Raw genomic sequence first — 25,662 nt, 5'->3', positions numbered from 1 at the left:
TATACTTCACATGAGACATTTTACAGGAGGGATTGAATCATTTGAGCTAATAAGTAGTTACTTTATCATTCGAGTACTAAAGAAATAACTGTGTGTTCAGGCAGAGCATTGCTGTCTGACCATAAGCATAATGTCGTGGTTTAACCCGGCTGGCAGCTAAACACCACGCAGCCGTTCGCTCACCCTCCCCCCTCCCTCTCTGGGACGGGGGAGAGAAATGGAAAGTGAAGCCCGTGAGTTGAGATAAAGACAGTTTAATAAGACAGGAAAATAATAATAATAATAATAATAATGATGATACAATGGTGATAATACGAAAGTAATAATAGTATGTACAAACAAGTGATGCACAATGCAATTGCTCACCACCTGCTGACCGATGCCCAGCCTAACCCCGAGCAGTCCGGACCCCTCCCCCCGGCTAGCCACCCCTATATATTGTTTAGCATGACGTCAGATGGTATGGAATACCCCTTTGGCTAGTTTGGGTCACCTGTCCTGGGTCTGTCCCCTCCCAGCTCTTACTGCACCCCCCAGCCTGCCCGTTGGCAGGACAGAGCAAAGGCTGGGATGTCCTTGGCTTAGTATAAGCACTGCTCTGCAACAATTAAAGCATCGGGGTGTTATCAGCACTCTTCTCATTCTAAGCCAAAACACAGCATTCCACCAGCTACTAGGAAGAAAATTAATTCTGTGCTAACTGAAACCAGGACACATAACCAGGGAAAACCTCCAGTGGCCCCGTTGTGTTTGAGGCACTTCCCTGCACTGGCAGGTGTCAGAAAAGACCTGCAGGAGGCCAGAGCCCTTTGGGAAAATCAGGCGGAGCCAGGTGGAGTTCCCAGGGTTCCTCCAGTGCCTGCAGTGGTCTTTGTCCCTGCAACTGCAACCCAGTGCAACACAGGAAACCCCTTCCAAGACAAACCTCTTCTTCAGTGGGTTGCTGGGACTGACCTAGATTTGAATTGGCCGTTGGAAACCTGAGATACTATTCCTTATTCCTACTAGACACGTGAACATCGATTTACCTTCCTGGGTCATCTTTAGCAAACTCAGGCTGATAAACTCAAGTATAGCATAATTCAAATGGCTGAGCCAGAACCCATCAGCTTGCACAACCTTGGAAATTGCCCCCGTCCAACTAAGGTTTTGAAAGGAACAAATGTGGAATGACCCATCAGGTCAAAATGCAGAGTAAGGGAAAGTCACACATATTGTGCTGGAGTAGCAGAAGGGAAAAAGCATTGCATTGTGCCTCAGAAAAATCAAGGAGACCTAATCCAGTTCATCCATGAGGAAAAGCAGAAAGAGAAGGACATTGAATTTGGCCTAACATGAAGAAGGATGTACATCACTGGTGAAGGAACTGGCATTTGTGCCATCAACAATGTGGATTACACATGCACCACTACACCTAATGGTAACCTGTCTGCCCCAGCATGGTATTCCCACAGGGCAGGGGAAGGGAGATGACAGTGAAGGAAGGCATTTGGGTTTGGAAAGTGGGGCCCAGAAGAGACAAGGAGTCAAGGCAGTGGGGTGGGGGAGGCTAGCAGAGGCAGCCCAAGGGGTGGTGCTGCGTGTGAGGACACATTTGTGCCAGCAGCCTGAGTGGGCAGCAACTGTGCGCAGGTGAGGGGAGGCCAGGAAGCGCATGCCAAGAGTGCTCCTGCCAGCAGAGACAAGGCTGGGGCTGAAGCCAGGGGAAGAGGCAGGCCCAGGGCAGGGGGCTGCAAGGGCCATGCTGAGCTCCCTGCCCCTGCAGCAGCTGCACTGGCCTTCAGCAGATGTGCTGGCCGGCACGCACGGGGAGGTGCTGACATGCATCAGAGAGCAGCAAGGAGGGTGCTGGAGAGGGCTGGGGCCAGGCGAGTGGAAAGAGCAGGAGAGAAAAACTACCACAAAGTGCACCTTAGAAAGTTGGGCTCTTGCCATGAGGAGGAAGAAATGTCCAGGGAAACAACTGATTTTGCTGCTAGAGGCAGAGGCAAAGAAGGCATTAATTACTTTAGACTTTACCTCATCCCTTGTCACCAGGTTTCCCACCACATTGAATTAAGGATGATGATTCTCCTTAATCCTCCGTAATTAAAGTGTTTATATATACAGTTTTTATTGCCTTTGACAGGAATAGACAGGATGAGCACCAGCTGGGCTTTGGCCCTTCTGATTTTGACCTGCAGAGCCCCATAACATTCAGGACACCTCTCCAGACAGGATTCCTGTCAGGGTGTTGGACTAATATTTAGGTTAAGAGATTAATGTTACTGTTCAAAGTAGTGTAAGAGCCATACATGACTGTTTGAAGTCACTGTCATAGCAGCATCAACATGACCTGAGCTCTCTTACCTCTACAAATGTAAGCTTCCAAGCTCCTCTTCCTTTCCTCTTCCCTCCCCCAAATCTCACATCTCTACTTGCCAGGCTATTCCTGACCTCCCTGTATGTCGTCTAACTGGGATCAGCTTTCTGATGGCTTTCATTATACCAACGTATCCTTCTTATACTGGGAGTCCCAGAGCTGAATGCAATACTTCAGGTAGGGTCTCAAGAGAGCAGAGCAGAGGGAGAGAATCACCTCATCCATTCTCCACTCAGCCTGTATTTGTGCTTGGGATTGCCCTGGCCAAGGTGTAGGACCTTCTACTTAGGTCTGTTGAACTTCATGAGGTTCCCACAAGCAAACTCTCAAGCCCGGCTGGTTCCTTACTTCCAAGAAGGAACAAGACAACACATAGCCAGGCCTTCTTCCTGTAAGGGTCGTACTGGGTGTGTAGGCAGAGAGGATCTCACAGTCGGCATGCCAAACAGGTATCTGCTTGTACTGGGTCTGGCTGGGATGAAGTTAACTGGTCCTGCAGTGGCCCAAATCTTGTTGGGCTCTACTCAAGGTAAAGTTGCTCAAAGACTCCCCCTAGACTGGTATCAGCCACAAATGAGCTGAAAATGTGCTCTATGCCATCATAAAGGGAGATAACAAATAGGGTCAATGGTTTTTACCTAAGGCATCCCTTAGCATCACTGAGGGATGCTGCTGGTATCTGGCTGTCAGAAGAACTTTGTCCTACTAATGTTCAGCCCTGTCCCCTCCCCCCCCAATCATCCCTTTCTTCAGTCAAAATATCACCAGTCTGGCTAAAGGGAGACTCCAGGAGACCATTGTAAAGACTTTGCTAATGTTGCTAATGTCCAGGTTCACCACATTCTTTTCTTCCCCCTCCCTGACTGGTTCAGCAACCTCTGTTTTCCTCCAAGTGCCTGAAGATGGCTGTGGCAGGACTTTCCTCATCATGTCACCAGGAGCAGAGGTGTCCTGGTTTCAGTTAGGGCAGAGTTAATTTTCTTCCCAGTAGCTGGTAGAATGCTATGTTTTGTCTTAGGATGAGAAGAGTGCTGATAACACCCCTATGTTTTAACTGTTGTAGAGCAGTGCTTACACCAAGACAAGGACGTCTCAGCTTCTCGCTCTGTCCTGCCAGTGAGCAGGCTGGGGGTACAGCAAGAGCTGGGAGGGGACAGACCCAGAGCAGCTGACTCAAACTAGCCAAAAGGGGTATTCCATACCATCTGACATCATGCTAAAAAATATATAGGGGTGTCTAGCCAGGGGGAGGAGGGCCGGACTGCTTGGGGTTAGGCTGGGCATCGGTCAGTGGGTGGTGAGCAATTGCATTGTGCATCACTTGTTTGTACACATTGTTATTAGTAGTACTATTATCATCATTATTGTTATTATTATTATTGTTATTATTATTTTCCTGTCTTAAGAAACTGTCTTTATCTCAACTCACAGGCTTCACTTACCCATTTCTCTCCCCCACCCAAGAGAGGGAGGAGGAAGGGTGAAAGAACGGCTGTGTGGTGTTTAGCTGCCGGCTGGGTTAAACCACAACAAGAGGTGACAATTGCAATTGTCCCCATCTTTTTTCTTGTCCTTCTTGAAGATGCATTTGATGCCTGCCTTTTCCAAGTCCCCAGAAAACTCTATGATGCAAATATTCGGCAGCCCAGTCCAGAAAGGCAGGGTAGTGTGACATAACAGAGAGGGGCATCTGCAAAGAATCTGTGTAAGAGGCATGACAGAAATCTCACTGGGACACTGGGGGCTGTTTCTAGAGTCACACAGGACAGTGTCAGGGCTCTGTGAGGTGTCCACATCTGAGCTGGCCTCCGGTGCGCCTCATACACACAGGGCTGCTGAGAGACACAAGTCCCTGCCTTGCACACCCAGGGGCAGTGCACTGCAGCACTTGCAGTGTCCTTCTGGTTCCTGCACCAACTGCCAGAGGTTGGGAGGCATCTCAGCCCTGCAGTAACTCACCCTGCTCTGCCCTCATCCGAGATACCCCAGGACATGAGGAATGGGCACAGGGACCTTGCTTCAAGGAAGCCCATCCCAGTGCTGCCTTTAGGTGGCTTCCCAGGGGACGTTACTTGGACCTGTGGTATTCTCTGCCCCACCAGCCTTCAGGAGACTTGTAGGAATAGCTGATGGCCTTTGTGCTCACTCATGTTCATCTCTCTACATGCATATGATGCGGCTGATGACACCAGCAACAAAGGGTTTTTCTTCCCATTTTTCCTCTGCACACAGAGGGGGACCTGCTCTTCTCCCATGACAGCCCATCTCCCAGGGAGCATTTCCCAGGTAAGCACGTCTGCGCTGGCATGGACAGCCACAGTGGAAACCCTTCCATGCAACCCACTTTCTACACAGTCCTGAGATGCTGCACTGCCCCTGCACAGTATTTAAAATGACCACAAAACCAATAGAATAACCCTTGGGTCTGTAATGTGTTACATTATCAGTCAAATGCAGAAAACGAAGGGCAATATCTCGATTTTGAATAACATCATGGCATCAGTTTCATCAAAGTATCCTTCAGCTCCTGGTTCCTCATACTGTAGATGAGGGGGTTCACTGCTGGAGGCACCACCGTGTACACAAATGATACCACCAGATCCAAGGATGAGGAAGAGATAGATGGAGGCTTCAGGTAGGCAACCATGACAGTGCTGACCATCAGGGAGACCACAGCCAGGTGAGGGAGGCACATGGAAAAGGCTTTGTGCCGGCCCTGCTCAGAGGGCATCCTCAGCACTGCCCCGAAGATCAGCACATAGGACACCACAATGAAAACAAAACAACCACAGCCTAAAGAAACACTAATCACAAGTGCCCCAACTTCCCTGAGGTAGGCATCTGAGCAGGAGAGCTTGAGGATGTGGGGGATTTCACAGAAGAACTGGTTCACAGCATTGCCTTGGCAGAGGGGCAAGGAAAATGTACTGGCTGTGTGCAGGTCAGCATTGAGAAAGCCACTGGCCCAGGCAGCTGCTGCCATCTGGGCACAAGCTCTGCTGCTCAGGAGGCTCCTGTAGTGCAGGGGCTTGCAGATGGCAGTGTAGCGGTCATAGGCCATGATAGTTAGAACTGAATACTCTGAACCAAAGAAGAAGACAAAAAAGAAGAGCTGTGCAGCACATCCTTGATAGGAGATGGCCCTGTTGTCCCAGAGGGCATTGGCCATGGCTTTGGGCAGAGTGGTGGAGATGCATCCCAGGTCGAGGAGGGCGAGGTTGAGGAGGAAGAAGTACATGGGGGTGTGGAGGCGGTGGTTGCAGGCTACAGCGGTGAGGATGAGGCCGTTGCCCAGGAGGGCAGCCAGGTAGATGCCCAGGAAGAGCGCGAAGTGCAGGAGCTGCAGCTCGTGTGTGTCTGCAAATGCCATCAGGAAGAACTCGCTCACTGAGCTGATGTTGGACATTTCCTACTTCTGGGCATGGGGTCCTGCTCATGGAACACAAAAACACTGATACTTCAAAACAGAGTTCTTAGAAAAAACATATCCATTTCTCTTTTAAGTCCCCATTTCTCATTTCAGAGTAAAACTCATTCCATTTCTCATTTAATCCCTCCCAAATGATTCTCCACTTCCATTCAGACTTTTGGCAGGTCCCTTTCATGACTTCTGGTTTGTGCTGCTTGAGAGTGTCACTGAAAGCAGGGGACTTGCTGTGGGCAATATGGGAGTCGGTCCTGCCCTTAGCAAGTGGTAAAGATTATATAGTGATTTTTATTTTTTCTCTTTTGTTCTAGCAGCCCCACGGTACTCACAGTAAAACCTTGTGTGTCATCAAAGAGGCGCTGCCTTTAGTGCAGTGTCCTTGAAAGACCACATCGAGTCTGTCTGTCAGTCCTAGTGTCAACTGCCCTGTGCTGGTGTCTCTTTGACCTACAGGAAAATTGCACTCTTATATTTGCCTGAAACAAAACAGGACACTGCTGAGAGCAGAGGAATCCAGGCTCAAATTGCCCATCTCCAGACCCTTCACCCTGTCCCTGTCCCCCCCTCCACCCAAGCACACCAAGGGCTCACTCCATGGGCATGTGAAACCCCCATCCCCAGCCAGCCTGGGAACAAGAACACCAGCAGCACAGCCAGGCGGAGAAGCCTGCAGATGTGTCCTGCCACACGTTGCCCTCTGTTGTTGCGCTCCTCAGTGCCTCCAAGCCCTCTCTCCTTCTCTCCTCACCCCGGGCCAGCTGTGGTCAGAGCTCCCAGCCCTGCTGCGCTGTGCAGAGGAGCTGCTCCTGGGCACAGCTGCCTCTCTTCAGTGCTTGCCAGGATCTCCCCAGTGGTCTCGAGGAGCCCGGCCCATCTCAGCAGCACAGCACCCAACCATGGCATCGCTTGCTCTGTGCCCTTGGGCTCCCTCGAGGTGTCCCCAAGGCCTCAGGGCTGACAGCTCCCGAAGGCAGCAGGGTCTCTGCTGGGGTATGGTGTCTGAAGCAGACTGAAGTCATCACAGGCTGCTCCTTGCTGAACTTGAGAGAGACTGATTTTAGAAGTGTGATTTATGCTATTAAAGTTTGATTGTCAAACATGAGTACAAATGATTCCCTCCCTTAACTCCTATTGTGTTCCCACTGTATGGCAGGACACTTCAGCCATGACTGCCAGGGATTGTTTCACCCCTCTGAATGTGTCCTAACAAGAGAGGGGGGACCTGAATGCTCTAAAAGGTTTTCCATGAAGGGAATTGGACACTAAGACACCATTTGTTGATTTTTCCCAGCAATCCACATGGAAGATCCTCTACCCATACAGAAATCTCTTCTTCCTCTCTCACATGACCAGCACGGTGACTGGGATGTGGAACACACTCATCATTGTGCTGGTTTTTGAGAGCCAGCACCTGCAGAGGCCTGTGGCCTTCTTCCTTGGGGGATCTGTCCTCCTTGCAGACTTTGTACAGCTCCACCACCCTGTGCCAGATGCTGGCCAGCTTCCTGGCTGGGGACAGCATCCCCTTTGCTCACAGAGGTGGGAGCACTATCAGCTGCACCTTCTGCATGAACAGAGTGCTTCCTGCTGAGGGGCCATGTCCTACGGTCAGCCCTGGGCTGTATGCCATCCCTGTTCTCTGCAAGGCTCGAGAAGTGGAAGGTCTGACTCCAGAAGGCAGCTGTACCTGAACCAGGGGAATTTCTGTCATGTACAAGAATTACTTCCCCTCCTCCCAGCTACAGTTCTGTGGCCCCAGTGTCATGGACACCTTCTGTGGTTTTGCAACATTTCTGGAGCTGTCCTGCAGAGCCACAGTGATACTCATGGTTTTGATTTTGTAATCTTCCTGTTCCTAATCATGCAGTTTTCATGTGCGTGTGTCTTGTTTTGGCAGACTCAAAGCCTTATCCATCTGCTCTTCTGTCCTCACAAGTGTCATTGTTTTCTATGACACCATCATCTCTCTCCATGTGAAGCACAGAACAGCTCATAATATAAGCTACTAATACAATCACCAAGTCAAAAAAAAAAATAAAAATCAGTATCTTATGCCCTTCAAACATTTGGTAGAGCATTTTGTTTACAGCAATCATATCATTAGTCTTTCCACACAGGAACAGGACATTCTCATAGGCATGAATAAAAGTTTATCTTGTAGAGAGAACTTTTGGTCTTCCTCCTCAGAGATTTTAACCAAACTCTTTCCCAAACCATCATCATCCTCCCAGTCAGTCCACAGGTTGCTCAGAGGTGGTGTGAGACTGACCTAGATTTGAATTGGCCATTGGAAACCTGAGATACTCTCCCTTATTCCTACTAGACACGCGAACATCCGTTTACCTTCCTGGGTCATCTTTAGCAAACTCAGGCTGATAAACTCAAGTATAGCATGCTTCAAATAGCTTAGCCAGAACCCATCACCTTGCCCCACTTTGGAAATGGTCTCCATCCAACTAAGGTTTGAAAGGAACAAATGTGAAATGACCCATGAGGTTAATGTGCAGAGTAAGGGAAGGTCACACACATTGTGCTGGAGTAGTGTGGTGCTTTTTTTTTTTTTTTTTTTTTTGTCTCTCTCACTACCCCTCGTTAGATGAGGGGAAGAAGTAAAGTAAAGAACAACATACGGGTTGAGATAAGGATAATTTAATTAAAGGGAAATAATAATAAGTATTATTATTATTAAAGAAAGATTATTATGAACTAAACTGTTTAACTAAAGGGAAAAAAAGGGAAAAGGGAAAAGGGAGGGGGAAAGGGAAAAAAGGAAAGCAAACAAACAAAACAAATAAAGGCTATGCGGAAGTGCAGAGGAAAGAAATTACTCTCTACTTCCCACAAATGTGCAATGCTTGACCACATCCTTGAAGCAGGGCCTCAACACATGTAGCTGGTGTTCAGGAGGAGGACCAGCGTTTTCCCAACGAGAGCCCACCCTTCCCCTCTTCTTCCTGTTTCCACCTTTTATTGCTGAACCCAGTACAAGTAACAGAAGGCAAAAATATTGCATTGTGCCTCAGAATAATCAAGGAGACATAATCCAGTTCATCTATGAGAAAAAGCAGAGTGAAGGACATTGAGTTATGTCCTAACATGAAGAAGGATTACATCACTGGTGAAGGAACGCTCTTTCTGTGCCACCATCAATGCAAATTATACAAGAACAATATTAAATAAAGGAAACCTGTTCCACAGTGCCGCTGTCACACCACAGGACAGGGGAGGGACCTTGTTCGGTTTCAGCCTCTTTTTCAGAGAGGCTTTGCCCTCTCCCTGCTCACCAAGGGGCACAGCCTGGCACAGGCACTCCTTGAATGCCTGGCAGGTCCTGGCAGGCTGCAGGGAAAGGAAGAATGCCCTGGGCCCCCTTCCTGATCTGCCCAGGCCAGCAAGGGCCCAGAGTGGCCTTCTCTCCGCTGCCCCTGCAGCTCTGGGTTCCCTTCACACAGCCCTGGCTCTGCAGCACCAAGCCCTGCTGGGAGCCCTCCCCTGCATGCTGCCACTGCTCCCTGACACTGCTGTTGCCCTCTGCCAGACACTGCCCAGCCCAGCCCAGCCCCTGCCCACCTCTCTTCAGCTCCCTGCCCTCTCCCCAGCCCTGCCCAGCAGCCCAAGCTGGGCTGGCCACAAGGCAGTGCCCACCTCAGGCTGCTGCAGGGCTCTGGGCACGGCCACCAGAGCCCCAGCCCCTCGCAAGGCACCGCAGCTGCCGGCACAAAGACGGCTCTGGGCCTGCCCAACAGCCCCCACACTGGGGCCAGCCCCGGCTCAGGAGATGGAGGTCTGTGAAGCTGCAGGAGCCCTGGTCTTCTGCCTGGGAGATCCCCAGCACAGAGTGCCTGTTTCCCGCAGGGCCAGCCCCACTCCCCAGGCCAGCACAAGAGGCCTGGCCCAGCCACAGAGCAGATCTAATTATGGCACATGAAGCTCCAGACTGCCCCACTGAGTAGTGATGGGCAGCCCCAAGGGCCACCAGGGCTCTTCCTAAATGTGACAGCAGGGCTTTTGACCCCGAGCCCCTTCTCTGTTGAGATAATGAAATGGGATCTGAGAGCTGTGAATATCCCATAGCTTCTTTATTGTCTTTATCTACACTGGAAGATTGGTTCTTAAAGTACCATAGATGACTGGGTCAAAATAAAAATTAACATGTAGGAGGAAAAGAAGGAATTCCCTTAATTTAAAATAATATCATGCAGTTAAAAATAAATAAATAAATAAATAAATAAAAATTTTAGAAAGCATTTTGTGAGAAATTTTCTCAGTACTGTTAGGAAGGTGATCATATTATTGATGCTTAAGAAGTATGTATGAAAGTAATTTCCTTAGTGCATTTTTCAGTTCCTGGTTACTCATGCTGTAGATGAGGGGGTTCACTGCTGGAGGCACCACTGAGTACAGAAATGACACCACCAGGTCCAGGGATGGGGATGAGATTGAGGAGGGCTTCAGGTAGGTAAACATGACAGTGGTGACCATCAGAGAGACCATGAATAGGTGAGGGAGGCAAGTGGAAAAGGCTTTGTACCAGCCCTGTTCAGAGGGCATCCTAAGCACTGCCCCGAAGATCTGTACATAGGACACCACAATGAAAACAAAACAACCAAATCCTAAAGAAACACTAATCACAAGTGCCCCAACTTCCCTGAGATAGACATCTGAGCAGGAGAGCTTGAGGATCTGGGGGATTTCACAGAAGAACTGGTCCACAGCATTGCCATGGCAGAGGGGCAGGGAAAATGTAGTGGCCGTGTGCAGGACAACATCGAGAAAGCCACTGGCCCAGGCAGCTGCTGCCATCTGGGCACAAGCTCTGCTGCTCAGGAGGCTCCCGTAGTGCAGAGGCTTGCAGATGGCAGTGTAGCGGTCATAGGCCATGACGGTGAGGAGATAGTACTCTGAACCAAAGAAGAAGACAAAAAAGAAGAGCTGTGCAGCACATCCTTGATAGGAGATGGCCCTGGTATCCCAGAGGGAATTGGCCATGGCTTTGGGCAGAGTGGTGGAGGTGGATCCCAGATCAAGGATTGCGAGGTTGTGGAGGAAGAAGTACATGGGGGTGTGGAGGCGGTGGTTGCAGGCTACAGCGGTGAGGATGAGGCCGTTGCCCAGGAGGGCAGCCAGGTAGATGCCCAGGAAGAGCACGAAGTGCGGGAGCTGCAGCTTGTGTGTGTCTGCAAATGCCATCAGGAAGAACTCGCTCACAGAGCTGATGTTGGACATTTGCTGACATTGGACCCAGTTGTCTGTTTAGGAGGAGGAGACAGAAAAAAAGTTAAAACAGAATTATCTGAGGAAAACTGGAAATGAAACAGGAGAATGAGGGAAACTCAAGTTCGGTCTACTGTTCAAGTTCAAACTCATGAGCTTTGCAGTGTTGTTCCAAACAGCTCATCTGAATGATGAGCAGAGCTGCAGATATTTTGCTGATTTATTTTATCAGAGTTGCCCTGATATTGCTTAGGAGATGTATGAGCCAGTTGAATGCCCTGATAGTTCATGTACACTCATAGTGAAACCTTTTGGATGCCAGGAGGCAACAGGACTGTCCCTTGGTGAAGATCAAGCAGAGCAGCATTGTCCATCAGTCCTGCTCTGAGCTGCCCTGTGTCACCCCTCTGTGAGCTGCAGGACGATCCCTCTCAGGTGTTTCCCTGAGAAGAATCTGGAGACAGCTGAGAGCAGAGAAGCCCCAGTCCAAGTGCAGCTGGACAGAATGTTCAACTTGTCTCCAGGTGAAGGTCTCAGCCAGATGGAGCTTAGGAGCTTCTCCTCGTCTGGGCTCTGCCTGCGGTGTTGGCCATGCCTGCCCCACAACCCATGGGTTGCAGGGGGAGAGGAGGCCAGGGACGGGCTGCTCCAAGTGAAGGTGTCTGCACTGCAGGGCATGGCCATGAGGTGCCCGAATCTCCCCTGCCACGGTGTTTCTGGCAACAGCTCCTTCTGCCCCTCTCTCTGCTGCATGCAGCTGTCCTTGCCAGGAGCTTCTGCTCTGCGCCCACCTCTTCTTTCCCCCTGCCCGTGCTCACAGACCCCATCCCATGCGGCTGTGCTCAGCGCTGCCCTGCAACACCCTGCCACCAACAGGGTCCTGCCAAGGGGCACCTCCATGGCTGCAAGAGCTATGGGGCAGCTGACAGAGAGCTCAGCATGGGTGGCCACGGCAGGGTGTTCTGGGCTGACTGGGGGCACCTGCCTTAAGGCAATCCAAGGGGCTTCTGCCAGACTTCCTCACCTCACACTGCAATCCAGCAGGACTCTCAAAGCCTACTGCATTGCCCACTGCCCTCACAGAAACAAGACCCAGCAGGAGGAGACCCTTCCAGGATGTGCAGCTGCATGGCCTTGCAGCCAGACACCTTGTCAAGAGCTATGCAGATTTTTCCTGCAGGCAGCTCTCAGCATCCTCCCACTCCCAACTGCCTCCAAGCCCTCTCTCCTTCTCTCCTCTCCCCGTGCCACCTGCGGTCAGAGCCCCTAGACCTGCTGCGCTGTGCAGAGAAGCTGCTCCTGGGCACATCTGTCTCTCTGCACCACGGCCCTCTTGCCACGAGCTCTCTCTGTCCCAGGAGCCCGGCCCAACTCAGCAGCACAGGCCCAGCCCAAGGGAGTGGAATCACCTCTCTGGGGGCTTTGGTGATGAGCTCACAAACCTCATTGGCACTGAGAGCCAATTGAAGAAGTCTCTCAAGTCAGATGCAAGTTTTCTGCAGTGTCCCCCTGAGGGCCAGCACTGACACAGGCTCCCTTGGAGCTCGTTAGAGCAGAACATTGGAGGCAGTGAGGACAAGGAGACAAATGCAATGTGGTGAAGGTGACACTGATGTGTAGGAAAACTGGATTTGTGTCACCAAGCACAAGCTCTAGACCTTGACCTCCATCTCCTGGGAATGGAGATCCTTTCCTGTTGCACACTGCTTGGAGATCTTCCTGGGGTAGTAGGAGATGGGGATGTGCATGGCCAAGTGCAGGAGAAAGGTACAACCCCTGCCTGATTCATGGGTGGGAGTGAGGAGGCAATGAAGCCCTGGTGCTTCAGCGATAAGCTGTCTCCTCATGGGCGTCAGTGACAGAGACAATAGCCATAGCCATGGACACAAAGACCTTGAAAGACAGCTCTCTATGACGCTGGCCAGGTTCCTAGTGAGCAGGCACTACTGCTCTATGGCATCCCTCATGGTGCCCAGGCCCTCCTCACCCTGGACACTGCTCACTCAGAAGGGTCCCAATTGGCCCTGATGTCCCCAGTCTGCCCTAAGAGCCCCTTAGGTACCTGTTTTTCACTTTCTATGTTAGAGATTAAGCAAAGTTTTAGTGGGAGTATTTGGTATTCTGCTTGTGGTATCAGGTCTGTGTTTAAGGTATGGACAAGCTCAGTGGTTTAGGGGTGTTTTCAGTCTGTCAAGAAGTCTAGGGTTAAATACAGCATTTTAATGCAAGTGCTAAGGGAAGGCATTACGGTTAGGAGGAGAGAAAATGGGTTCCTTTCAGAGTGTTATAGTCACATTTAGGTTTAGGGATTAAAATTACTCACTCAAGTAAGGTAAGGGCCATATGTGACTGTTCTAAATCAGTATTACTGCAGCAATAACATTAGATGAACCCTCCTACCTCTACAGAACCATTAATTTCTGCTGGCCAAGTTCTTCCACAAAATCACGCTTCCTACCCATAAGTTTTGTTTCCAAAATGGCTTCTTTGGATCCAGGGCTACTTTTCACAGGCCCTCACGCATGCTTCTGTTTCGGATGTGCAGGGATGGGATAAGGAAAGCCAAGTCTCAGATGGAACTGATCTTCTCAAGGGATGCAGGGAATAATAGAAGAGGATTCTGTATATACATTGCTCAGAAAAGAAAGGCCAAGGAGAGTGTACCCCCTCTGACGGATGAGAAGGGTGAACTGGTAATGACAGACATGGAGAAGGCTGAGGGACTCAACAACATCTTTGCCACAGTCTTCCCCGTCAGTCAGGCTTCCCAATGCTATCATTTCCCTGAACCCATGGATGGAGGCTGGGGGACAACATCCCACCTGCTGTAATTGAACAGCAGGTCCAAGATCACCTGATGAAACTAAGCAAGTACATGTGTATGGGGCCTGATGACCCTTGCATCCCAGGGTCCTGAGGAAACTGGCTGATGTAGTTGCCAAGCCTCTCTCTGTCATATTTTAAGAGTTCTGGCAATCGGGTGAAGTCTCTGGTCACCTGAAAAAAATGAAAACCTCACTCCCAGTTTTAAAAAGTTTAGAAAAGAGGACCCAGGGAACTACTGAATGGTGAGCCTCACCCCTGTGTCTTGCAAGATCATAAAAAAGATCCTCCTAGAATCAGTGTCAAGGCACATGCAAGACAAAGAGGTAATCTGAGACAGGAAGCATGGCTTCCCCAAAGGGTAAATTATGCTGAACCAATCTGCATCCTGGGCTGCAGCAAGAGAGGAGTGGGCAGCAGGTGGAGGCAGGTGATTGTCCCCCTCTGCTCTGCCCTTGTGAGGCCCCACTTGGAGTCCTACGTCCAGATCTGAGGCTCCCAGCACAAGAAGGATGTGGATCTTTTAAATGGGTCGAGAGGAGAGCCACAAAGATGATCAAGGGTCTGGAGCACCTCTCCTATGAAGAAACTCTGAGAGAGCTGGGGCTGTTCAGCCTGGAGAAAAGAAGGCTCCAGGGTGACCTCTTTGAGGCCTTTCAGTACTTAAAGGGGGCTTATAAAAAAGATGGAGAGTGACTCTTTGCTCAGTCAGATAATGAGAGGACAAGGGGAAATGGTTCTAAGCTAAATGAGGGGAGATTTAAATTAGAGGTTAGGAAGAAGTTCTTCACTCAGAGGGAGGCGAGGCACTTGAACAGGTTGCCGAGAGACCTTAGAGGTGCCCCATCCCTGGAGCTATTCAAGAGCAGGTTAGATGAGGCCCTGGGCAACCTGATCTCATGGGGGGCATCCCTGCTAACGGCCAGGGGTTGGAAATAGGTGACCTTTAAGGTCTCTTCCAACAGGAGCCATTCTCTGATTCTATGGTCTCACTAGCTATACCTCAAGCATGACTCCCATGCCATCAGCCTTCCTGTGGTCTGTCACCTGACCAGAACAGAAGGTGCCTTGCCATCATCTTCAATGCCATGTGCATGCTTCTGCCCTTTACGGTCCCTATCTGTGACACATTCCTGCTGCTAGTCTGTCAGCTCCAAAGACAGAAGTGGCCTCCCAGCCTCCTTCACAGCTACATGCCTCCTGCAGGCCCAGTAGATCCTGAGGCACACCTGATCCCATCACAGCATTCCCAGGCAGCTCCTCCTTGTGGCCTCTGATCTGATGACATACCTGTCACCTCACATGCCTCTTCCATTGCCATGGGTTTGCTCCAGGACCTCATAGTTCCTGCCGTGCTCCAAGGGGACAAGCAGCTGAAGTTAGGGATAGGAGTGGGGTTGAAGACGAGATGTGCTATGTGCGTGGTGGAGGGCTTTGGGAGTTAGGTGTTCATTTTAACATTTAGGGATTAGAGGTCACCTTCTAGGGTTAAGGGAATAGTAGGGCTTTGAGGGAGGGATCAGTGTTCTGCTCAAGATGCCTGCCGAAGGTGTAGGGGAAGAGCAAGCTTTGTGGGTTAGAGTTCAGTTCTTGGTGGAGGGCTAGGCTTAAGACTGGCATTTTACTCCTTGGTTAGGTTTATTCATCCTCCTGCTTACTCTTCTAGTAGAAGATGAGTTTGACATCTGTGTTTTCAAAGTACAGAAGAACGTCTTTGATCAACCTGTCCTTTCCAAGGTCTTTGAGACAGGTCTTATGATGATGTCAGCAGCTCCACCAGCACCTCTCTAATTCTTTTCACACTATGTCTAAGCAACCTGAGGACTGACCAGGAGAATTATGAAGGTTTTATATCTTTATGGGCTTCACACGGATAATGGTAGCAGTTTCATAGATAATCATAGAAACATGGGATCATAGAATCATAGAATGGTTTGGGTTGGAAGCGACCTTAAAGATCATCTTATTCCAACCCCCCTGCTGTGGGCAGGGACACCCCCTACTAGATCTGGTTGCTCAAAAATCATTCCAACCTGTCCTTGAACACTTCCAGTTATGGGACATTCACAGGTTTTCCAGGCAACATGTTCCAGTGCCTCACCATCCTCAGAGGAAATTGTTCCATATATCTAATTTAAACCTACCCTCTTCTAGTTTAAAGTCATTTCTCCTTGTCCTATCACTACACTCCCAGTCAAAGACTGTCTCCCCAGCTTTCCTGTTGGTCCTCTCTAAGTACTGGAAGGTTGCTGTAAGGTTTCTCTTGTTCCTTGTCTTCTCCAGGCAGAACAGTACCAGTTCTCTCAGTGTGCCTTCATAGTAGATATGCTCCAGCCCCTTGATCATTTTTGTGGCCCTCCTCTGAACTCGTTCGAATAATTCCATGTACTCGAACTGCCGTGTTAAACCACAGCAGTCTTTTTGGCACCCAGTGTGGGGCACGAAGGGTTGAGATAATGACAGATCTTACCAGAGAGTGTTAAAGTTAAATTGTTATAAGCATTAGACCAGTTTAATAGTTGCTGATCACAAGGTTGTCGTTTTGGATCTCAGGTCTGTTGAGCTTGCTTTCAGAAATGTGTTGTATAGCACATTACTTACTGCATGTGTTCCTGTTGTGATGTTTATCATTTCTGGGTCTGGTTTAAAGTTATTTTGCTATGTTGTGTATCACTGGCTTATGAGTCAGGAAAATTACTGGTCATGTGACAGATCTGTTATTTGTACTGAGCATTGCCATCACCTCCATACCTCAGGAACCGTCACTCAGAAACTATTAAGAATTATGCTCTTGACCTTTTTGCTTTAGGGAGCCAAAATGGGGGGAGAAAAGGGAGGGACACTTCTCCACTTCTTCACTCTCTCCTTCACCTCCCCCTTCTCCTCCAGGCTAATTGCACTAGCTCTACAAAGCTGTGAACATCCTTGGCATGGTCCTATTGTGATGTCTCCTGAATGTGTTTCAGCTTTTGTTTAAGAATAAACAACTCTTTAAGAATGCCCTCCAGAGACCTGCCCCAAGGCCAGAGAGTTAGGAGTGGCAGGGAGCATGGGAGGATATGGGCAGGCACCTAGAGCAGTGGGCACCTCCAGTGTTTTGGAACTTCCCCCCTGAGCACATGCAGAATCCTTAAAAAATGTAGAAGTGCTTGAAAAGGAAGGGCTATCACCTTGGCAATTCCAAAGGGACACAAATCCCTGGAATGTGCTAGGACTTGGTTTGTGCTCACTGAGTTTCAGCCAGTGCCACTCCAAGCCCTGTGACTGGCCCTGCAGCTACTCCAACACCTCTGTCATGTCCTGCGGCCACTCCAGCCCCTGTGACAGGCCCCTGGTCTAGTCTAGGGACTAGACCAGACCCCCCATGTCTGCTCTTGCTAGGCCAGAGCACCAACTTGTGCCAGGGTCCGTGGCCTCTGTATGCAGGAGTAAACAATGAATATGAAAATCAGGCTCATTAAAACGGAAAGGAACTACTGCCCAGAAAAGAAAGGAGGGAGAAAAATGTTGATCTATGAAACCTTGACATAGACTTCCCCATGAGAGGGTACTTCCAAGATCCAAAAGGGTACAGGTGGGGTTTTGGGATAGCTGCCTTGGGGACAGAGGATATTAAAGAGTTGTCTACCTCACCCAGTCCCTGGGAGGACCCTTCTATTTGCAAAGCGGTTGAAGGTCAAAGAAGAGCAGCTGCAGATGAACCACAATGCAGAACCACAATGTTCTACCAGTTCTACAGGACTGGGCAGTCCTCCAAACAGTGTAATGAATACTAGGAGCAGGACTAGAAGGACCCTGTCTCAGGGGTGAGGAAGAGGAAAATTGGGTGTATTGGACTTTGAGGATTATTGGCCTGACACATCAAATGCAAGAGTTAACTGTATTGGAGGCTGAAGTGAGTCTAACTGTGAAGGAGTGGCAAATGCAACCCATTGGGACTGGAATGGAGGCTCTGTGTAACCTTGACATAGACTACTTCAGGAGAGGGTACTTCAAAGATCCACAAGGGTAAGTGGTGGGCTTTTGCCTTAGCTGTCTTGGAGATGGAGTATACGTTGCCCACTCTTTCACAGGACCCTTCTGCTGTGGAGGTGTTGATGGCCAATGAGCAGCAGGTGCCAATCACTACCACAACAGTGCACCTGAAGTAGTATTGCATTGACATAGACTCCCTGACTCCCCTGCATGAGCTGGTTCATTGACTGGAGAGCCAAGGAGTGATCAGCGACACTTGCTCACCCTTTAACAGTCTCATATGGACAGTGTAAAATTCTAATGGGGAGTGGAAGATAACGGTGGATGTCTGTGGCCTGAATGAAGTCCCACCATGGCTGATTTTGATGTAAAACAAAGCAAGGTCAAAGGACCTACACAGGAGATCCTGAGGCAGGCTGGCCAGGTTCAGGGGGACCCCTGGTTGGGGACAGGCTGGGTACCGGTCAGTGTGTGGTGAGCAATTGCACTGTGCATCACTTGCTTTATAAAACTACATTATCATCATCAGCAGCAGCATCAACATCTCTTCCTTTCCTGTGCTATCAAATTGTCCTTACCTCAACACATGAGCATTTGGGGGGTGAGGTGAGCTATGTGGTGCTGAGCTGTCTGCCAGGATAAAGCACAACATGCTTGACAACCACGGTCTAACAGCACAAATCACACTTTAAAAAATCTGTCTCTGACATCTACAGAGAGAAGCAGTCAGTGATGTCTTCAGTCTGCTTCAAACACCATACCCCAGCAGAGACCCTGCTGCCTTTGGGAGCTGTCAGCCCTGAGGCCTTGGGGACACCTCGAGGGAGCCCAAGGGCACAGAGCAAGCGATGCCATGGTTGGGTGCTGTGCTGCTAAGCTGGGCCGGGCTCCTGGGACCAAGGGGAGATCCTGGCAAGCACTGAAGAGAGACAGTTGTGCCCAGGAGCAGCTCCTCTGCACAGCGCAGCAGGGCTGGGAGCTCTGACCACAGCTGGCCCGGGGTGAGGAGAGAAGGAGAGAGGGCTTGGAGGCACTGAGGAGCGCAACAACAGAGGGCAGCGTGTGGCAAGACACATCTGCAGGCTCTTGACACCGTGAGTCTCTGGCAACAGGGCAGTGCAGATGGGGTTGCCAGAGGGGTCCTCTACAGCTGGCACACCTGATGGCTGATAGCATCACTCAGGACAGGTCTCTGTTTCTGCAGTGCTTTAGATAATGGCATTATGAGGGCATTTCAAGAGGAAGATCAAGGTGAGGCTTATCTGAAGGGTAAGGCTTTTTTCTCCAGTCTGTGCTTTCAGACTCCTGCAGTAGAGGGGAGGCAGATTTCATGGTAATGGACTGTCAAGATTGTACAGGAGACAATCCTATACAGGCTCCTGGAGCATTGGATTGAGAAATCAGTATGTCCGTGATTAAATTGGTTAAGAACCTTCCCAAACATCATCTCCTGGACTGCACCAAGATCATATTGTGGTCCTCTCAGGTTTTATCCTAGCTGGTCTTTAGGAGCTAAAAAAGCCCTGATAGCTCCTGTCTTTGGGAGGTGTCTGCAGAACAAAGCAGAGTACACAGCATTTGCAAAGAGCAGAAGCTGCCTCCTCTGCAGGCAGAGATGCAGTACAAGAGGGTCTGCTGAGTGTCTGTCTGTCTTTTCTTGCCCTTGCCTTCCCTGGCAGCAGCATGCTGGCATTCCTCCTGGCTTCTCCACCTGGCCATGCTGCTGCTGGTCTTGTTCCCAGGCTGTCTGGGGATGGGGGTTTCACATGCCCAAAGAGTGAGCCCTCAGTGTGCTTGGGGGAAGGTGAGTACGGGGACAGGATGAGTGGTGTACAGATGGGCACTTTGAGCCTGGTTTCCTCTGCTCTCAGCTGTGTCCTGGTTCTTTTCAGGTGAGGATGTGAATATCATTGTCATACAGTTCAAAGAGATGCCAGAAGAGACCAGACTTGATGGACAGATTGTCTTTCCCCTCTGAATTACATTCTGAAATAAAGGGAGTGTCACTTTCTCTGAAGATCCAGGTTTCACCTGGAGTGTAGCAGGAAGGAAAATATACAGAAAAGAAAATCCTACAGCCCTGCTTCCTCTCAGGAGAACTGGGAGCAAAAATGTGGATAATCACATATCAGGAAAGAATTGAATCTGGCATTACCCTATGTCCCTCTTTATCTGTTACTGTAGAGTAGGAATACCTCCTGCATTACCAAAGCAGAGTCCTCTGCTCCCAGGGACACCCTCAGGCAGAGTTGGGCAGAACTCATGAAAGGGACTTGCCAAACGTGCTTGAATTAGGCCTTACAATAGGATAATTCTGTTGTATTTCCTTACTGTATTTTTCCTCCTTAGACAGGACAAAAGCCCAGAACCAGCAAATGTGTAACAGCAGCTCTGTGAGTGAGTTCCTCCTGCTGGCATTCGCAGACAAGCGGGAGCTGCAGCTCCTGCACTTTGCGCTCTTCCTGGGCATCTACCTGGCTGCCCTCCTGGGCAATGGCCTCATCCTCACTGCCGTGGCCTGTGACCACCGCCTCCACACTCCCATGTCATTCTTCCTCCTCAGCCTTGCCCTCCTCAACCTGGGCTGCATCTCCACCACTCTACCCAAAGACATGGCCAATGCCCTCTGGGACAACAGGGCCATCTCCTATCAAGCCATCTCCTATCAAGGATGTGTTGTCCAAGTACTCTTTTTAGTCTTCTTCATTGGAGCGGAGTATTCCCTTCTCACCGTCATGGTTTTGTTTTCATTGTGTTGTTCTACGTTCAGATCTTCAGGGCAGTACTGAGGATGCCCTCTAAGCAGGGCCGGCACAAAGCCTTTTCCACGTGCGTCCCTCACCTGGCCGTGGTCTCCCTGTTTGTCAGCACTATCATATTTGCCCACCTGAAACCTCCTTCCATCTCTTCCCCATCTCTGGACCTGGTGGTGTCATTTCTGTACTCAGTGGTACCTCCAGCAGTGAACCCCCTCATCTACAGCATGAGGAACAAGGAGTTTAATTACGCAATGAGGAAACTGTTTGGATACATGCTTCTTCAGAGTCAGTAATGCTTTTCATTTCCCAGTTTATTAAAGAATTTATTAGGAAAATGTTTTGTTAATTGGTTTTTACAGTTAATGTAAGTTTCTTGGTTTTGATTTAAATAAAGATATTTTTAACATCCTGTAATTTTTTATTTTAATTTCTTTTATCCAGTCATTTAATATAGCTAAAGAAGCAAGCTTAATGCATGCATAAAGACAATAACAAATCCCTCAGAATATCATTCATCTCAGTTTCCCTCTCTTCCCATCTCCTCTGGAGCTGGGGGACCTCCATCTCCTGAGCTATGGCTGGCTGCAGCGTAGGGGCTGCTGGGCAGGCCCAGAGCCGCCTTTGTGCCAGCAGCTGTGATGACTTGTGAGGGGCTGGGGCTGTGGTGGCTGTGCCCAGAGCCCTGCAGCAGCCTGCGGTGGGCACTGCCCTGGGGCTAGCCCAGCCTGGGCTGCTGGGCTGGGTTGGGCTGGGCTGGGCAGGGGAGAGGGTAGAGAGGTGAGGAGAGGTGGAAAGAGGCTGGTCTGGGCAGTACACAGCAAAACACTTTGTTGACTTTGATGAGTTTGCCCTATTTCTTTGAAGTCTGCAGACACTTATCTCTGTTCACCACCTCGCTCTTATCTCGGCACTTCCATCATTTCGCCATGCTCCCACGCTACGTGCGGTGGCTGCAGCAGAGGGGACCCCCAGACAGCCCCTGCATGGGGCTCTGCCACTCATCTGGCCCCAGCCCTCTCCAGCGCCCTCCTTGCTGCTCTCTGATGCACACCAGCACCTCCCCATGCATGCTGGACAGCACATCTGCTGAGGGCCAGGGTGGCTGCTGCAGGGGCAGGGAGCTCAGCATGGCCCTTGCAGCCCCCTGTTCTGGGCCTGCCTCTCCTTTTGGACTCAGCCCCAGCCTTGTCTCTGCTGGCAGGAGCATTCTTGGCATGCGCTTCCTGGCCTCCACTCACCTGCGCACAGCTGCTGCCCACTCAGGCTGCTGGCACAAATGTGTCCTCACAAGCAGCACCACCCCTTGGGCTGCTTCTGCTAGCCTCCCCCAACTCACTGCCTTGACTCCTTGTCTCTGCTGGGCCTCATCTTCCTCACCCAAATGCTTGGCTATTAACACCCTCTCCACTGCCCCATGGAATGACAGTGCCATGGTGGGATGTGCTTTCCAGTGGGCCGTCTACCAGACACAGTAATGAATACGATGAGCAGGACTAGAGGGGTCCTGCTTCCAGCCAGGGGGAGGCAGGGAGGAAAGAGACATTTGGGTTTACTGGACTGTGTATATTTAATGGCCTGGTGCATCAGATCCACAAATGTATCAGGCTCTGCTGGACACCGGTGCACAGTGTACCCTGATGCCATCAAGAGTTAAAGAGGTAGAACCCACCTGTATTTCTGGAGTGACAGGGACATCCCAAGACTTAACTGTACTGGAGGCTGAAGTGAGTCTAACTGGGAAGGAATGGCAAAAGTACCCCATTGGGACTGGCCCGGCAACTATGTGCATCCAAGGCATAGACTGCTTCAGGAGAGGGAACTTCAAAGTTCCAAGAGGGCACCACCGGTGGGGCTTTGGCATTGCTGTCTTGGAATTCATAAGACACTAAACAGTTGTCTACCTTGCTTGGCCTTCCACAGAATTCTTCTGTTGTGGATTTGCTGAGGGGTGAAGAACAGCAGGTGCCAGTGGCTACCATGGTGGTGCACCTGAGGCAACATCGCACTAACCGAGACTCCCTGATTGCCATCCATGAGCTGGTTCATTGACTGGAGAGCCAAGGTGTAGCTGTAGAACTTGGTAGCGTGGTTTAGTGATGGACTTGTCAGCACTAAGGTAAAGTTGCATGACCTGGGTTACATGTACTTGAGCAGTGTAAGGCACAATGTAATTCTTTTTGTCTTCTGCATCTACAGCACAGGAAGTATGACTTTGTCCTACTCTATTGACTGGGCAGGTCTTTTCACATTACTCAATTTAGGTTTCTGTGGCTGGAAGGGGACAATTTCCTCAAAGAGTCCAAGCTCATGTTTACAGCTACAGCCACTTGAAGACATATTTTCTTTAGTTTTCATCCTGAGTTTTCCACAGAAGACCCAAAAGAGACCATGGATGTCTAGGTGTCTACTAAGATTCATTTAGAATTTCTCAGGATCCAACGGTCATTTCAAATTTATTGTATTTTATTTTATTATTATTATTATTATTATTTTCACTGAATTATCTTAGAAAGGTTTTCATGTGCTGAGCTTTGCTGGAGTTACAGGGACGAAGACCACTGCTGGCAGTGGAGGTGTCAGACCTCCAGACTCTGCTTTTCCTCCTGATACAGGACTCCAAAGAAGTCACTCTGGATCAGTAGCAATAGGATAATGCTTCTCAAAACTGAAATGCAGAAAAATTCAGCCTTTAAAATGAAAAAGAAAAAACTTTGTATTAGTTGCTTTTTGAAATCTTCTTCCTTAACTACATCATGCAAGCTCTGCAATTAGCTGCACAAGGCGTGAAGACGTGAAGAAAACTATGGAAGAGATGTTAGGAGTTTCTGCATTTTAATGAGTTCCATGGTGTATTTTGGTGTTGAATCTATGAAACTCAGGTACTGACAGGAGAGTGATGTAACTGCTTGAGCAAGTAAAGTCAGAAGGAAAAGTTGAAGTGACTTGGAGTATGAATGGGCCCCACTGAGGGCTGTTACTAACAAAGCCTCCCCAGAGACTTGTTAGGGCAGATAATTGGAGGCCATGATTACAGACAGGCAAAGCACCGTGCTGAGAAAGTCTTGGTTTGCTTTGGTGAAGAAGAAGAGACAAGGCCTGACCCCAGCTACAAGTAGGAGAGATCCTGCACCCCCACATCCAGCTCAAAGCTGTTCCTGGGGTCTGTGGGATGTGGAGGGCAGTGGGATGCCATGAGAAGAACAGTGGTATGACACCTCCGAGGTGCTCCGAAGCACCACAGCACTACCCTTTGAGGGACATTTCTTCCTCCTCGTGGCCAATGTGTAACTTCCAAGGTGCACTCTGTGGAAGATTTTTCTATTCTACTCTTTCCTATAACAAAAGAAAGTTCCATCAGGGTGGAAACCACTTCTGAAGTAGGCATCCCAACCCACCAGGCCCCTTGAGGTCTGACAGCCAACCATACACAAGTCACTTCACCAGCATCTTCCAAGCCATGGGCCTGCTGCTGGCCTTGGAGCTTCTTGGCTAGACAAACCCAAGCCTTGAGTCCATGACTGGCCTCTGTCGTGGTTCCGCTCGAGTGGGCAGCCGAGCTCCACCACAGCCGCTCTCTCACTCCCTCTCCTCAAAGAGGAATGGGGAGAAAAGATGTGAAAAGGGCTCAAGGATTGAGATAAGGACAAGAAAATCACGCAATAATTATTGTAACGGGCAAAACAGACTCAGCATAAGGAGATAGTAAGATTTATTGCCTATTAATAACAAGTGAGAGAAGTGAGAAAACAAAGGAAGAAGCAAACCAAAAGCACCTTCCCCCCCATCCACCCTCTTCCACCTCCTCCCCCCGAACGGCACAGGGGAACAGGGGAATGGGGGTTATGGTCAGTCTACAGCACTTCTTCTCTGCCGCTCCTTCTCGGTCACTCTCGTCCCCTGTGCTGTGGGGTCCCACCCACAGGATGCAGTCCTTGATGAACTGATCCGGCGTGAGCTTCCCACAGGCAGCAGCTCTTCCAGAACTGCTCCAGACATGGGTCCGTACCACGGGGTCCATCCCTCAGGAGAAAACTGCTCCAACTTGGCTCCCCTACGGGCAGCAGCTCCTGCCAGGTCACCTGCTCCTGCGTGGTCTCCTCTCCACGGGCTACAGGTCTGGCCCGGAATCTGCTCCAGCAGGGGTCTTCCGCAGGCAGCAGCCTCCGTTGGTGCAGGGCCACCTCCTCCACCGTGGTCTCCTCCACGGGCTGCAGCATGGAACCCTGCTCCACCGTGGTACTCCATGGGCTGCAGGGAGACAGCCTGCTTCACCATGGTCCTCACCACAGGCCGCAGGGGACTTCTGCTCTGGCGCCTGGAGCACCTCTCCCCCTCCTTCTTCACTGACCTTGGTGCCTGCAAGGCCGTTCCTCACTCCTCTCACTCTCTCAGCTGCTGTGTGGTGCAGTGTTTTTTTTTCCCTGTCTTAAATATGCTCTCACAGAGGCGCAAAACAACATCGCTTATTGGCTCAGCTCTGGAAAACAGTGGGACCCTTCCCAAACATGGGGCAGCTTCTAGATGTTTCTCACAGAAACCACCCCTATGGCCTCCTGCTACCAAAACCTTGCCACGTAAACCCACTACAGCCTCCTGCTGTGCAGTCATGGACTCAAGCAAAAGGGACAGGACAACCCATCTTGGGGCCTTCTTTCTGTCTGGGTCCTCCTGGGTCTGGAGGCAGAGGGGATCCCACAGTCAGCATGCCGAGCAGGTGCCTTCTGCTGGCCTAGCAGGGCCACTTCCAGATGGCAGCCCAGAAGGAGAGATCCCAGGTCTATGTCAAGGGTGACTTGTCAGCTGCTACATCCATGACACGATCCTGATGCTTCCCTACCAGTATCTCTCCTGGCCAGGCTTCTTCTCACTTCCCCATATCAGTCTTCTTTATATGGGCAGTTTTCTGATGGCTTTCATGAACTCACCTGTCTGTCTCACCTCTGTTGGCTAGTCTGTTCCTGAGAAAGAAGCAGGTCCCCAGCTCGCATGGAGAAGAACACAAAGGTCTGTAGGTCTGCACAATGTGCCCAGCAGCTCTGCAACACCACAAAAGTGTGCTTCCTACCTACAAGTTTTGGTTCCAGAATGGACCTATGGACACA

General features: G+C 50.1%; 1 pseudogene; it reads left to right on the top strand.

The window, feature by feature from the left end:
- LOC116500339 overlaps window positions 1–22,609 on the top strand; it is a 31,485-nt pseudogene extending 8,876 nt beyond the window's left edge.
- Window positions 22,610–25,662: the final 3,053 nt, after the last annotated feature.

The sequence above is a fragment of the Aythya fuligula genome, chromosome 34 (genome assembly GCF_009819795.1).
Source record: "Aythya fuligula isolate bAytFul2 chromosome 34, bAytFul2.pri, whole genome shotgun sequence".
Classification (NCBI taxonomy): Eukaryota; Metazoa; Chordata; class Aves; order Anseriformes; family Anatidae; genus Aythya; species Aythya fuligula.
Note: the sequence above shows the minus strand (reverse complement) of the source record. Positions and strands in the feature narration are given on the sequence as shown.